Raw genomic sequence first — 16,578 nt, 5'->3', positions numbered from 1 at the left:
AAGGTCGTGGGTTCGAATCCCGGCCGCGCATGGTGGGTTAAGGTGGAGATTTGCCCGATCTCCCAGGTCAACTTATGTGCAGGCCTGCTAGTGCCTTATCCTCCTTCGTGTGTATACGCAAGCACAGGATCAAGTGCGCATGGAAAAGATCCTGTAATCCATGTCAGAGTTCGGTGGGTTATAGAAACACGAAAATACCTAGCATGCTTCCACCGAAAGCGGCATATGGCTGCCTGAATTACAGGGTAAAAAAGGGCATACACGTTAAAATCCACTCGTGCAAAAACACGAGTGTACGTGGGAGTTTCAGCTCGCGAACGCAGAAGAAGAAGAAACGACTACATCTTTATTAGTGTATTATGGAGGAATTGTAAGGGGCAGATTATACCTGCGCAAAGTCAGCGGCACAGACGACGCACTGCAGATTGTCCCAGCCCCCTACACGTTGCGTGAAAAGAAAACAGGCCAAGTACTCGTCATAATCCCTATCGCAGCATCAATAATATGCAGTGCGTCGTCTGTGCCGCTGACTCTGCGCAGGTATATTCTGCCCTTAAGCATCCAGAAAGGCAGAAACGTTGATTTTCCAAGTTGGGACACACCGATGAGAGTTTCAGGGCCAAAACTGCTTGTTACAAAAAATGTTTTCTTTTACTTCGTTAGCTTATTCACGGTGTGCAGGAGCAGAGGTTTGCTTCCCGTTTTGTGCTGTGGGTGTTGTATTCTTCAAATCACGTCCCTAGCACAGGACTTGAGGACTCCCTGTGAGTAAGCAACTTTCTTTCTCGTCTTTCTCCACGAGAGAAAGGGTCAGAGGGTAGTTTTAGCGAGAAAGGCCTGTCTTCTTAGCTGTAAACAAACAACTTACTGCTTACTTATTGCTTACTGATCCCGTAACCCGCCGGGGTCGTAGGGGTCGTAGGGGGTCGTATGGTCACTGTTGTTAACCCGTGATTTGTACAACTGTAAAAACATTTTACAAATCACGTCGAACCTAAAATCGCGATTTGTAAAAATGTAAAAATGTAAAAATATCGCATTCCACAAAGTAATGCATGCCTTTTACAGTCGACTCCGGATATTACGTCACCCCTCGGGGGATGTTTTTGAGCGACGTTATACGCGGTGACGCTGTATCCGGTTCATCGGTTATAACGTCACTTTTACGCGCGGGTGATGTTATATCCGGAGTCCAAGAGTTATGTCCCTTTCTAAAGTACTGACTTTTTTTTAATAAAACTGTGCAGAAATGGAAAGTGCAACATTAGTGTTGTTTAAAAATCACAACAACATATTGTTGTAAGTTTTAAACTAACTTATTACAATAATCTTTAATTCCCTTCCTCATATATAGAATTGTGGATTATTCTCTTCTTTGCGTATTTCCAAAACCTGGCTAGACCATGAATACAAAATTGTATACACAAACTTTTCCCCGAAATTCGGCAATCGTATCAACGTACAGTATTGTAGGCTACATGCTGATTCTGAGACAGGTTGCTAGTGTTGAGGGCCCCAAAGGGGGGGTATCATCACGATCACGGGAAGGGAAATTTTATCTTTCACGATCACAGTTACCTTGATTTTTGTTTTCACGATCACGAACACCTTGACGAATAGAGGATCATAGAGTGATACAGCGGTGAAAAATGTACGTTGAAAATAAAATGCTTTGCAATAATGCCCATCACGATCACGAAAACAAATCACGATCACGATCACGAGACTTGATTTTTTTGTCATCACGGATCACGGGCAAAGTCCCATCACGATCACAGAAATGGAAATTTCGGCAATCACGGTCACAGAAAGGTCAAAAATCGCCAATCACGATCACGATTTTAAACCCTTTGGGGCCCTCAGTGTTGGAGTGTCAAGCTCCGTCTGGTTTCATCGACAATCTCGGTCTTTAATTATAGTGTCCGACGTTATTAGCTTTAAGGACACACACACACACACATGGCTGTCGTTCATTCATATTCTGCTAGATCTTGACCTGTCCTTGATGTCCGAAGAAATAAAAATGACGAGAACTTAATGGGTCCTTATACGTAATTACTGTCTATTTGACTTATATTGTTATTATTAACGAAGAAGTTTCTCGTCAACAGCATTGGGGTGTGCACGTTAAAGATCCCACGATTGACAAAAGGGTCTTTCCTGGCAAAATTGTAAAGGCATAGATAAAAATGTCCACCAAAATACCCGTGTGACTTGGAATAATAGGCCGTGAAAAGTAGGATATGCGCCAAAATGGCTGCGATCTGCTGGCCGATGTGAATGCGTGATGTATTGTGTAAAAAAAATTCCATCTCACACAGCATAAATAAATCCCTGCGCCTTGAATATGTGCGCGATATAAATTGCATAAAATAAATAAAAATCCCTGCGCTTAAAACTGTACCCACGGAATACGCGCGATATAAGCCTCATATTGATTGATTGATTGGCTGCCCACCTTTACGCACAATCGTTCTGGTAGTAACAACTTTGGGTTCATAGTTACCCCCTTTCCCCCATCCACCGTCTCCACCACATCTAGTGAGCGGAACGTTATACTCGTTAGACTACTACTGTATTATTATTATCATTATAACGTCACTTGATATAACGTCCATGGCTTTCCAAGTAGAGTCATAATAGTGCTTCAAGACTGCAGTATCACTTTTCTCAATTTGTCGGTTCACTGCACTTAGTGTTTACCTTTACAATTTAGCCTGAGCGACCTACTCAGCCTGTCGACAACGCCCAGTTGAAAGTGAAGCTCAGCCTCCTCGTCGTGGGCAGTTGTAGTCATGCAGTATACTACGGACTAAAAAACAAACAAACGTCGTAGTCTGTTCTCATCCTCTCGACCTTCTCCTACCGTCATTTCAATAATCGAGTTTTTTTTTTATATGCGTGATTGAAGGACAGAAGTAGACAGATCCATTCGCACGCGCTCGCGCAGGAGTAACCATGTATGCTCGATATGAAACTTTAAAAAAAAAATTTTTTTAATTAAAAACCAAGACAGGAACTCACAAAACGAATGAAATGCAACATTTTTCTTTTAATTAAAAACCTAGAACACTGAGGAACCTAAGTAAGGAACTCACAAAGCGAAATGAAATGAAACATTTTTCACTTACTGACTAAAAACATAGAACAGGAACTCACAAAACGCATGCAGCAAAAATGATTATGCCTTGAACCTAGTTTTCCTTGGGCCTCTAACAACGAGAAAACGGAAAAACTTGAATACCGTTTACACACAAAACTTGTGACACGTGTAGGGTACATGAACATGCCTTGACAGTCGTTCACCATGCAAACTGCTGCATATGGGGATTGATATGACGTTATAACCGACATGGATGAGTGACGTTATAACTGGGTGACGTTATATCCGGTGACGTTATATCCGAGGTTAAAATAGTCTTGGAAAGAAGGAATTGAGCCGGGACCGGTGTTTGGGTGACGATATAACGGGGTGACGTTATATCCGGCGACGTTATAAACGAAGTAGACTGTATTATTACTAATATTTGTTGTTTAGAGCCTCTACGCTGAGTGGTGGGGGTGGTTTAAGATCCACATCCCATTTTGGTACAATCCCATTTTGCCGCCGTCCCATTTTTTGCCCCCATCCCATTTTCGCGACATTTCACAAGTCATTTTACTAACATGTCATAACAATAGCGCGACATCCCATTTTGACACCATCCAATTTGGCTGCCATCCCAGTTTTGATTTATTCTTCTTGCCAAGCCTCACTATACTACTATACTGCGTTATTCAACTAGGGAGACATTCCGTTTACGCGAAATCCCATTTTGCCACAATCCAAAATGTCGCGAAACAGGGATGGCGGCGAAATGGGATGACGGCAAAACGGCATGGCGACAAAAGGGCACGGTGGTAAAATGACACTTGGCCTGTCACATGTCGCGAAAATGGGATGGGAGCGAAATGGGATAACGGCGAAACGTGATTGCGCCAAAATGGGTTGTGGAGCAAATGGTACATGACATGGTGGTAAAATGACACTTGACCTGTGACATGTCGCGAAAATGGGATGGGCGAAATGGGCAAACGGCGAAACGGGGTCGCGCCAAAATGGGATGTGGAGCTAATGGTACATGACATGGTTGTAAAGTGACACTTGGCATGTGAAATGTCGCGAAAATGGGATGGGGATGAAATGGGATGCATGACCATTTGTGTTTAGATGTGTGTGTCATTAGTACAGAACATCGACGCTCATTTTACGCACTATAAACACACATCATGATGATAAGAACAAGTCGCGTAAGGCAAAATTACTTCATTTAGTCAAGCTGTGGAACTCACAGAATGAAACTGAACGCACTGCATTTTTTCACAATGACCGTAGTCCGCCGCTAGTGCAAAAGGCAGTGAAAGTGACGAGCCTGTTCAGCGCGGTAGCGGTTGCGCTGTGCTGCATAGCACGCTTTACTGTACCTCTCTTCGTTTTAACTTTCTGAGCGTGTTTTTAATCCAAACATATCATATCTATATGTTTTTGGAATCAGGAACCGACAAGGAATAAGATGAAATTGTTTTTAAAACGATTTCGAAAATTTAATTTTAATCATAATTTACAAAAAGCCGGATATGACATTTATCAAAAAAATGAAGAAAAAAAACGTCTGGTGATTTCATACCCAGGAACTCTCATGTAAAATTTCATAAAGATCGGTCCAATAGTTTACTCTGAATCGCTCTACACACAGACACACACACACAGACACACACATGCACACACACACACACGCACACACACACACACACACACACACACACACACACACACACACACACACACACACACACACACACACGCACACACACACACATACACCACGACACTCGTCTCGATTCCCCCTCAATGTTAAAACATTTAGTCAAAACTTGACTAAATGTAATAAAAACATGAACAAAAATCATGTAAAGACATCCCTCTATTTAACACGGGGAAAAGGGTCACTGGGTGCGCAGGCACGACAGCTGCAAGAATCGTTCAGTGTTTGTATCACTAATAGGCCAAACAAAAATATATGTTGGTTTAGGGTAACCCGATCGACCCTATTTTTTCCCGCCGACCCTAAAACTGTTTAGCTCATTTCTAAAAAATCAAAACAAACTTTTGGCACAATTTGCGAACCATACCGAGACTTAGCGAAGTAACCTCCTTTAAAATCGACGAAATAAAAAAATTAAACAAGTCGCGTAAGGCGAAAATACAACATTTAGTAAAGTAGCTGTCGAACTCACAGAATGAAACTGAACGCAATGCAACGCAGCAAGACCGTATAATCGTAGCATCGTCAGTCCACCGCTCATGGCAAAGGCAGTGAAATTGACAAGAAGAGCGGGGTAGTAGTTGCGCTGAGAAGGATAGCACGCTTTTCTGTACCTCTCTTCGTTTTAACTTTCTGAGCGTGTTTTCAATCCAAACATATCATATCTATATGTTTTTGGAATCAGGAACCGACAAGGAATAAGATGAAAGTGATTTCGAAAATTTAATTTTGATCATAATTTTTATATATTTAATTTTCAGAGCTTGTTTTTAATCCAAATATAACATATTTATATGTTTTTGGAATCAGAAAATGATGGAGAATAAGATGAACGTAAATTTGGATCGTTTTATAAAAAAATATTTTTTTTACAATTTTCAGATTTTTAATGACCAAAGTCATTAATTAATTTTTAAGCCACCAAGCTGAAATGCAATACCGAAGTCCGGGCTTCGTCGGAGATTACTTGACCAAAATTTCAACCAATTTGGTTGAAAAATGAGAGCGTGACAGTGCCGCCTCAACTTTCACGAAAAGCCGGATATGACGTCATCAAAGACATTTATAAAAAAAATGAAAAAAACGTCTGAGGATATCATACCCAGGAACTCTCATGTCAAATTTCATAAAGATCGGTCCAGTAGTTTAGTCTGAATCGCTCTACACACACACACAGACAGACAGACACACACACATACACCACGACCCTTGTCTCGATTCCCCCCTCTATGTTAAAACATTTAGTCAAAACTTGACTAAATGTAAAAACAGAGAAACCGACCTACTGACCCTATCATTTTTGGTCACGTTACCCTAAACCAACATATATTTTTGTTTGGCCTGAGTGTACACAGGACGTGTAAGGAAAGAACTCGCGAACTGCATACACACACTCACTTACACACACACACACACACACACACACACACACAAAGAAGCTATCTAAAAAACAGTTTCTGTAGTGAACATAACCTAGCCGAGCCAACACTAAGGGACATAACACAGTTATAAGTCGCAGCAAAGCATAAAGCAGCGCCTGCTGAATATCCCTGCATAGTAAGATTGTGGGCCCAAAACACGAAACTGCACAACCATTGATTTTTTTGTGTCATCATGTCTGGCCGGAGCTGGAACCTCACCTCATCTCACTCCGCCCACCATATCACCCGCCCCCCCCCCCCCCCTCCCGCTCTCTCCGTGTGTGTGTGTGTGTGTGTGTGTGTGTATGTGTGTGCGAGTGTGTGTGTATGTGTATGTGTGTTTCTCTCTGTTCAGTGTGTGTCTGTGTGTGTGTGTGTGTGAGCGTATGTGTGTGTGTGTTTGTGGGTGCATGTCTATAAAATATGTGTGTGTGTGTATTACCCAATATTGACGGACTGTGTGATGATATCTTCTGCTATGGTCTGTTGAGACAGTGATATCAAAATCGAGACCGGAGGTCGAGATTTTGATATCAATGTCGAAACAGACCAATAGCAGAAGATATCATCACACAGTCAGTCAATGTTAGATATATTGCTAATTCTCTGGACATTTTGTATTTACTGTAAAGAAATTACAAAAGTATTTGTCTCAGTTTTGGCTGTTCCATATCCCTCCCTCTGATTATTATTTCTTTTTGTTCACTCTTTTCTTGTACTTTTCAGTATTTCAAAATGTCTTTTCTTTCAAAAAGTCTTTAGTCACTTGCTCAACTAAATTCTGGGATCATTACATTTTCATATATATTTGTTCTGTTTTTAAATTTAGGTGTTTTTGTTTTTGAAGTGGGGAAGCAATAAAGAGGTCGTCGATATCAAAACTGATATCGACGGAAATGTCGTCGATATCACTTTTGCACTGAGCTCAGTTTTGCCCAATTGACCAATGGAAATCCACGTAACATATGAAATAGCAATATGTGAGGGCCCCAAAGGGGGGGTATCATCACGATCACGGGAAGGGAAATTATAGCTTTCACGATCACAGTTACCTTGATTTTTGTTTTCACGATCACGAACACCAGTGGCAAATCACGGTCACGGTAAAAGTTGCATGTACAGAAAGCACGTGTCAAAGTAAACACAACCACACAGTAATTCGCTCCTCTGGATCTATTGTTTATTAAACACAAAGTGAGAACTGTTGCACTTTTTTATTATCATTTTTTTAATTCTCTTTCATACACACATAGAAATACATATCATGATTTGTAATCAGTAACAAGAATGTTGTTTTCTCTCTCTCTCTCTCTCTCTCTCTCTCTCTGTCTCTCTCGCTCTCTCTCTCTCTCTCTCTCTCTCTCTCTCTCTCTCTCTCTCTCTCTCTCTCTCTCCCTCCACTCATACACATTCAACTCCCACATCCTCACTCACACACATGAATATATACTTGCACAATTTCACATTTCCAGAGCTAAATCATGTAAACCCATTTTCTCAAAAACTATTGGGTGGATTGAAATTAAAGTACATGTATGTGTGATGGGTTCTTTATTTTCAACTTTGCCATACAATTTGAGGTACACCATCGCCTGGTTTCATGGCCTTCAAAAACAAACAGGAATGCTACAGGCCCAAAATGGTTTTACCTGAAAGAAGCGCGCAGTGCCATTGGCAAAGCCACAAGCCTGAGCCTGCGAAGCAGGCGAGCCAACTAGGGGGGTCCGGGGGCATGTCCCCCCCGGAATTTTTTTCAAAAAACAGTTAAAATCTGTGCAATCTGATGCATTCTGGGCATCATTTTTTAGGGCTGTAATAGTGTTGTGATCTTGTTAAAAATCCCATTTTAGCCTCCCCCCACCACCATTCAACACACCTCCAAACTGGTGAAAACAACACTACTGTGCGCTGGCTTCATTGAGACCGGTCGCGTTGCGCGATATTCACACGGATCGTTTTTGCGGAAATTTTTCAATTTCACCGGAATAAATTTGACTTTACCGGATTTTGAAAACGGCTTTATCGGATTTCCGGCAATTACCGGAAAAGTAGCATGCCTGACAAAATCCCCAACGAACATGACTTTGATCGTCTTTGACATGAGGATCAAGTGACCCAAACTGGCACGTCTCCCCGCCATTGTTTCTGAATTTAACCCATTGTTGATATTAAAGTTTACAGGCGCTAAAATAAATCCAAGCTTAATCAATGCAAAGAAGCGACAATTAGAATCTATGCCAAGCGTTTCCACGTTGCTGGGATGAAAAACACATTTCTAGTTTCGGTTTTGGCTACACGCAGACTCGATCTCGAGCCAGTCGAGGTCACACTGAGCGAGTGACAGCAGGACGTGGCAATGTCGACAATGTCAATGATCTCACTCAAACTCAAAGATCTTGAACAAATTTCAAGATCTTTGCCTACATTCAGAACAGTCATAGAGCAACATAGATCAACATATCTTGATATTTCGTCTTCGGAAAGACCGACCCGTAGCCTGACCTTTCCACCAAGGAAGGCATTCTCGCCGCCTGCTTTGGTCTGGCTTGAATCCACAAAATATAACAGAAGTTCGATGACAGTACCGCTGCACGCCATTTTTGATCTTCGAATTCGAATTTGACTGAATGCACTCAAAACTTTTGCACGAAGTCCTTCCATTGGATGAAATTTGGCAGACTTTTGCAATTTGACTTCTGATTGGATCTCTTTTTTTGTGTGATTGGTCCCTTTGGAAGCAATCGCTGTCAAAATCATATTTCTGAATGTGTTGTTGCTTCCCTTCAATCGGGATTGGCTCCTTGACGAATAGAGGATCATAGAGTGATACTGCTGTGAAAAATGTACGTTGAAAATAAAATGCTTTGCAATAATGCCCATCACGATCACGAAAACAAATGACGATCACGATCACGAGACTTGATTTTTTTGTCATCACGGATCACGGGCAAAGTCCCATCACGATCACAGAAATGGAAATTTCGGCAATCACGGTCACAGAAAGGTCAAAAAACGCCAATCACGATCACGATTTTAAACCCTTTGGGGCCCTCATATGTGTGTATGTCAGTGTGTGTACGAGAAATCATTGTTTAGACAGGGGAAAAGAAAGATCTTGGAACGGCAGAGGGAATATAGCGGCTTGTCACACACACACGCACACACACACACACACACACAAACTCTCTCTCTCTCCATCCTTATCCAACGATCAGTTTTCACCACAATCATTAGAAGTTCAGTATCGCACACCACACTAAAACGGGCGGGCCGTCGATCACGAATGTCGTCACACGCTCGGTTCACGGCAATGGTAGAGAGGAGAAGAGCCTCGTCAGTCTGAGCAGACGACATTGCAGACACCGCTCACAGACCGATGGGCAAGCTGTCGTCTGCTGCACTTTGTCAGTTCGCAGACTGCTCGCTGGAAAGTCAGAATCGGTGACTGCTTCGGAGAGAAAGTGTGAGTCGTCTGTCTGAATGCTTGTTGCACCAGTCGCAAAATCGGATGTGGCATGACGCGTGTGTGGCCTTTTCTCTCCACGTTTTCTGTGACTCACTCAACTTGTTTCCAACGTGGTACCGCAGAAAACAATCGCCCAGAAATGAAGGGGAATACACGCAACTCATTATGTAACCGAGGGTTTGCCGAGGCTCAGTGATTGTTCGCCGGCGAAGCCCTACAGAGACTTCTCATTGAAGAGGTTGAATTGAAAGGCCCAGTCATTCACTTATGACTATAAGCACTGTTGATTAAAAAATCATCGACACAGCGTGCATGTCAGTGACACGAGCATCATTTGCAGCAGTGTCATGGCGTGGCAGTGACTGATATAAGTTGTTTGCCTTTCGCACACAAGCGCTCAGTCAGCAGCCGGCGGAAGATGATAACACGGTGCATCGGTACTGATACTTGAGTGACCGGAACTTGTGGCACTGGTGTCCCGGTGAGGTCATTCCGCGTTCACCGAGACCATTATTATCAGTAATACTACTCCGCAATCCGACGGCTGTTATACAATACTTCATTACATCAGCCGATCCAGGTAGTTTGGCTCGTTTGTGGTACTTCATCTCTCATGTGTCTAGTTTTCAGCTCATATTCTATCTATATTCTGTGCGCTGATCTGAAAGCTAAATGAAGAAACTGGCAGATTCAAGTATATTATGCTGCCAGCACCGGCTATAATTACTGGTTCTCTCTGGATGTGTGATAACAAGGCTCCCCGTTGCTAAGGGATTCCTTATCTTCTGTCATTTGTTCATCTGGTTGTGATCAATGGAGCCTTGTTTTTACATTCAGTCAAGTTTTGACTAAATGTTTTAACGTAGAGGGGGGAATCGAGACGAGGGTGTGGTGTATGTGTGCGTGTGTGTGTAGGGCGATTCTGAGAAAACTACTGGACCGATCTTCATGAAACTTGACATAAGAGATTCTGAGTATGGTATCTCCAGACGTTTTTTTCATTTCTTTTTTATAAATGTCTTTGATGACGTCATATCCGGCTTTTCGTGAAAGTTGAGGCGGCAATGTCACGCTCTCATTTTTCAACCAAATTGGTTGAAATTTTGGTCAAGTAATCTTCGACGAAGCCCGGACTTTGGTATTGCATTTCAGTTTGAAGGCTAAAAAATTAATTAATGAGTTTGCTCATTAAAGTTGTCATTAAAATCGATTTTTCGCAAACAGATTTAAAATTGATTGCATCGTATTCTGCATCACATTCTGAATCTAAAAAATATACATATGTCATGTTTACTCTTAAAATGTGATCACAATTAACGAAAATATATTAATTAATCTTACGATTAAAATCTAAGAAATCGATCCAAAAATGATTTCATCTTATTCTTTATCATTTCCTGATTCCAAAAACATATAGATATTATAGGTTGTATTCAAAACAAGTTCAGAAAGTTAACAAGAATACAGAAAAGCGCGCTTTCCTGCTTAGCACAATACGCTACCGCGCTAATCTGGCGTGTCAATATCACTACGTTTTGCACGTGGGAGGTGAGCGATTTCCTTCACGCGGGGATTGACGAAGCTGTACTGTCTTGGTGAAAAAATACAGTGCGTTCAGTTTCATCCCGTGAGTTTGACAGCTTGACTAAATGTAGTAATTTCGCCTACTTCCTCAATCTGTCGTTGAGTGAAAACCTGGTAATGAACACCCCAGACTGCCTGCAACAGGAGGCAGACGGTTGAGGAGGGGGGTTGGAGGCTGCTTTATTCCTAGTCAGCCGTTTCGGGGTCACCGGGTTAATGGAAATTCACAAAGCTGGGACAGGAGGAGGAGGGGGTAGGGAGGGAGGGAGGAGAGACTGACGGCTGGCAGTGCAGGAAGAAAGAGAGGGAGAGAGGGAAAACAGACCTCTGTAGAGCGGCCGAAACTACTGCGAGCTTCTAGCTCTCTTCTCTCATGTTGAGACCAGGCTGTGCACATTATTTTCATACTCAGTAAACGATCTCTTGTCGAGAGTTCTGAGACAGAGTATGGTTCTAGACTTGCAGGAATAGAAGCGGTGAGTGAGCGACTGGCCCGCTGAGGGTGTGCATGTAGGCAGGTAAGGCGAAGGAGGGGGATTAATATACCTCATGCTGTCGTAATCGCTACTTCCGCGGATTGTGTGATAGATTACGAGCAGAGCAGATTAGCGGTACCGTGCGAGCTCTAGTGTGTGTCTAGGAGCTGTTCTACCGTCTCTAGTGCCGGTGTGACAGAGGTGTGTAGGATTTGTGTAGTATTTTTGTTCCCTCTTTGCTTCGTTCGTGGCGGGAACTTCCACGCTCTTTGTCATCGCGCTGTCGTGCGTGCGTGCGTGCGGGCCGTGTGTTATTGTACAGTAGCGCTCGCCGCTTTGTTGGGACGTCGGCGATTTGTGCTCTCTCTGACCTCCCTCCGCGGCTCTCAGTTCTGCGTTTCCTGATTACTCTGGTTCCACTGCAGGAAAACCCTTCTGCTGCGGGATATACCTTCATACACCAACATCAGGCTACTGAAGAGACGGTACAATATCGCGCCGAATCAGTTCAGGCAGGATACCGCCTTTTGGTCGTCCCTTTTCCTTCAGTCCATAGCACTCTTCTTCGAACCGGTCGCCGGTAGCACGTTTTTCTCGTGGGTTTTGTGTGTGTGCATGCAGTGTTTGCTGCGACCTTAGCTGCATCATCCTTCATCGTTTCAGCGTGGTTTTGTTTTTTCTCTCCCGTGTTGCGCGGAAAGAGTGTACTACTACTATACGACCTCACTGTTGGGAAAATCTATGAGATGTCGGATTCCCTGAGACAAGCTGACGCAACGAGGAAGAAAAAGAAGCGGACAGCAGTAGTTGCTACTTCAGTGAAATTGGCGGAGGCGAAAGAAGGTTCGGTTCACGTGGCGGAGGATTTACATACTTTCTGTGTGTCTCCCGCTGAGTACAATACCACGAGAGTGGTTACAGGAGGATTTCACTGACCTCCCCGGCCATCATGTCACGCACTTTCTTTGATTCTCAGTCGCTGCTCATGCGTGACTGAAAGGTGAGTCGATTTCTTGCGATTTCTTTGTGGCATTGGCTGTGCGGTGTGTGTGTGTGTGTGTGTTGTGGTTTGATCGTGACTATAAGGCATTGTTGATGTCATGGTGGGGTGTTTTTAGTGTTGAACTATAGCGGGGACACGCGTTTTGTGCGCTGAAACTTAAAAGTTGTGTGAAACACACTCGCAGTCTGGTGCCTGCTGTCATTGTAAGCTGGCACGCATACACGTCTATCGTCATGTACACACATTCAGACAGACAGACCTTTTCCTTCGCTCTCTCTCTCTCTCTCTCTCTCTCTCTCTTTCTCTCTCTTTCTCTCTCTTTAATTACAAACATGCATGTACGTACACAAAGTGCACACACACACACACAAACACACGCACACACATACACCCACACACACACACACACACACACACACATACACACACACACAAGCGCGCACAACAACAACAACAAAAATAAACAACAACAACAAACGCACACACCAATTTCCGTTGCGATGATAACCTAAAACGGTTCCTGCAATGTATCGATCCTGATCCTGATTGGCAAACATCACACAAGTGTAACACAACGTTATTATTGTGTTTCTAAAAAAATCGTCAATTCAGAAAGACAGACAGCCTGACACACTATACAACACACGCACACGGTCAAGACGACAGACGTTGCATAGTATCAGTTGCTTATTTGTTCAGCGTTTTCACATCCCACACAAAAACGGAACGTTTAGTTTGCCAACACAGCGATTTCCAGTGCAGTAGCTGAGTAGGCTCGTTGATTTGTTGGCGTGTGGAAGATTGTGTTCAGAGCTCAACTTGCATTGTGACTGCGATCAGTAACTGTTCCTACATTTGTTATGTTGTTTTATAACCCTTCACCGACTTTATTGCGGTTAAAGAAAGAACATACACTCTGTTTGTTTGTTTGTTTGTTTAAGGTGTGCGACGAGTGTGCGTGTTTGAGAGAGAGAGAGAGAGAGAGAGAGAAAGAGAGAGAGAGAGAGCGAGAGAATTGAATTGAATTGAACTATATTTTACAAGGATTAAGATTTAAGGCTACGCCTTTTCTTCCAATCTGTCCTTGGGACGCACAGACACACAATGATAAAAGAGAGAGAGAGTGAGAGTGAGTAAGAGAGAGAGAGAGAGAGAGAGAGAGAGAGAGAGAGAGAGAGAGAGAGAGAGAGAGAGAGAGAGAGAGAGAGAGAGAGACCATGACAATGACAATGACATTGACAATGACAGTTCTTTATTTTACGAGGGTAACAGAATAAGCATTGGTATACTTTTTTGCATCTGGCCCTCGCTCTAAAGAGGGACTAAATCTACTATAATAACTACTACTACATACTTACATAATTAGTAAAATAGTATAAGTTTATGTACATAAGTGCATTATATGAAACATTGTAGTTTATTCATGACAAGGTGCAAAGCAAAAATGCGCAAGTCAATTAGAGTCAGAATACTATGTAATAGTACTTCAACTCTGCAAGACAATGGATAGTATGCAGAACATCATAATTTCGTGAACAAAACTATAAATCAAAAGTGAGTGACTCTGTCCCAAAGGACATAACAATCAAGAATATACTATTTTCATTAAATGGGATATATATTTGTTTTTGAAAGAATCTGTGCTGGTAGCTTCCCGTAAGGCATTCGGAAGAGCGTTCCAGAGACGGCCACCTGAATAAACTAGACTAGACTTAAATAAGTCTATCCTAGGAAGAGGAGTGTTAAATTTCATAAGGTGGTGTGAATTCTTCAAAGAGAATTTTGAACAAATGGTTTGGGGTAGAGTTTCGGATATAATTTTATGCATAAAGATTCCTTTGTTAAAAAACAGTCTTGACTTTAGAGGTAAGATGGATCCTAAATGTATAGTCTAACTCTGTGAGGGTAGTGTGCTTTAGTAATACTACTTTTAGCGCTCTTTTAATATGTGATCTGCTAAGTGATTTTAAGGAGAGAGAGAGAGAGAGAGAGAGAGACAGAGAGACAGAGAGACAGAGACAGAGACAGAGAGAGACAGACAGACAGAGACAGAGAGAGAGAGAGAGAGAGAGAGAGAGAGAGAGAGAGAGAGAGAGAGAGAGAGAGAGACTGGTTTTCATTTTTTAACGTCCCTACAATCTATTCGTCCCTTGGCGAAGTTTGGGGTTTAGCTGTAGTGCGTAATTAATAAATTATGCGTAATTGCCGAATTTGGCAGTGAAACAATCTTTTCTATGATAAACATTAAACTTTTGTTGCTGTGACACTTGCCTATATAAATATACTGATAAACACTATCAATACCGTAGTATGAGCTTCTGTTAGACCAGAAATATTTCTTCTTCTTCTTGTCGTTCGCTGTTAGATCGTCAGTCCGGACTGCAACCAGAAATATTTAATCTATTAATCCATTATATAAAAAAAAAGTCCACTGGTCTACTATTTTAGCCTCAATTGCATTGCTTGAGCAGGAACATTTATCCTTCAAAGACAACTTTCGTTTCGTGTTCACTGCAGTGGACAATTACTGCTATACATGTTTTATTAGTGCTGTGTAGTCTTCTGTTTGTTCGGTGATCTGTTGGATCTTATTGTTCTGCGTAGCGTCACTGTTTGTTCGGTGATCTGTTGGATCTTATTGTTCTGCGTAGCGTCACTGTTGGTTCGGTGATCTGTTGGATCTTACTGTTCTGCGTAGCGTCACTGTTGGTTCGGTGATCTGTTGGATCTTATCAGTTGTTCTGCGTAGCGTCACTGTCTGTTCAGTGATCTGTTGGATCTTATTGTTCTGCGTAGCGTCACAGTTGGTTTTGTGATCTGTTGGATCTTATTGTTCTACGTAGCGTCACTGTTGGTTTTGTGATCTGTTGGATCTTATTGTTCTACGTAGCGTCACTGTTGGTTTTGTGATCTGTTGGATCTTATTGTTCTACGTAGCGTCACTGTTGGTTTTGTGATCTGTTGGATCTTATTGTTCTACGTAGCGTCACTGTTGGTTCGGTGATCTGTTGGATCTTATTGTTCTGCGTAGCGTCACTGTTGGTTTTGTGATCTGTTGGATCTTATTGTTCTGCGTAGCGTCCCTGTTGGTTTTGTGATCTGTTGGATCTTATTGTTCTACGTAGCGTCACTGTTGGTTCGGTGATCTGTTGGATCTTATTGTTCTGCGTAGCGTCACAGTTGGTTTTGTGATCTGTTGGATCTTATTGTTCTACGTAGCGTCACTGTTGGTTTTGTGATCTGTTGGATCTTATTGTTCTACGTAGCGTCACTGTTGGTTTTGTGATCTGTTGGATCTTATTGTTCTACGTAGCGTCACTGTTGGTTTTGTGATCTGTTGGATCTTATTGTTCTGCGTAGCGTCACTGTCTGTTCAGTGATCTGTTGGATCTTATTGTTCTGCGTAGCGTCACAGTTGGTTTTGTGATCTGTTGGATCTTATTGTTCTACGTAGCGTCACTGTTGGTTTTGTGATCTGTTGGATCTTATTGTTCTACGTAGCGTCACTGTTGGTTCGGTGATCTGTTGGATCTTATTGTTCTGCGTAGCGTCACTGTTGGTTTTGTGATCTGTTGGATCTTATTGTTCTGCGTAGCGTCCCTGTTGGTTTGCAGTGACCTTACAAAGGCCCGACAGCTTGCCATTATATCACTGCCAATTGCGAAAACCTGTCAATTTTAGTACAGACATGTCTCGTTATTTGAGTGACAGCTCACAGCTTCTAATCATCATTGCTGTCGAGATCGCGAAGCATTTCCTTTCTTCCCCCACACGAATACTGTGATATGAAACCACCTTTCTAGCGCAGCTGCTGCTGCCATTG

General features: G+C 42.5%; 1 protein-coding gene across 1 annotated transcript in view; it reads left to right on the top strand.

Annotated features, from left to right (window-relative positions):
* Nucleotides 1-11,602: 11,602 nt before the first annotated feature.
* The window catches only part of LOC138958263 (G protein-activated inward rectifier potassium channel 3-like), a 347,146-nt gene continuing 342,170 nt past the window's right edge, over nucleotides 11,603-16,578 (top strand). Inside the window, exon 1 of the mRNA XM_070329374.1 lies at nucleotides 11,603-12,752. The gene's annotated coding sequence lies outside the window, so the exon portion shown is untranslated. The remainder of the gene's footprint in view (nucleotides 12,753-16,578) is intronic.

This window comes from Littorina saxatilis, linkage group LG2 (assembly GCF_037325665.1).
Source record: "Littorina saxatilis isolate snail1 linkage group LG2, US_GU_Lsax_2.0, whole genome shotgun sequence".
NCBI lineage: Eukaryota > Metazoa > Mollusca > Gastropoda > Littorinimorpha > Littorinidae > Littorina > Littorina saxatilis.
The sequence above is the reverse complement of the archived record's forward strand: the minus strand, read 5'-3'. Positions and strand labels throughout refer to the sequence as shown.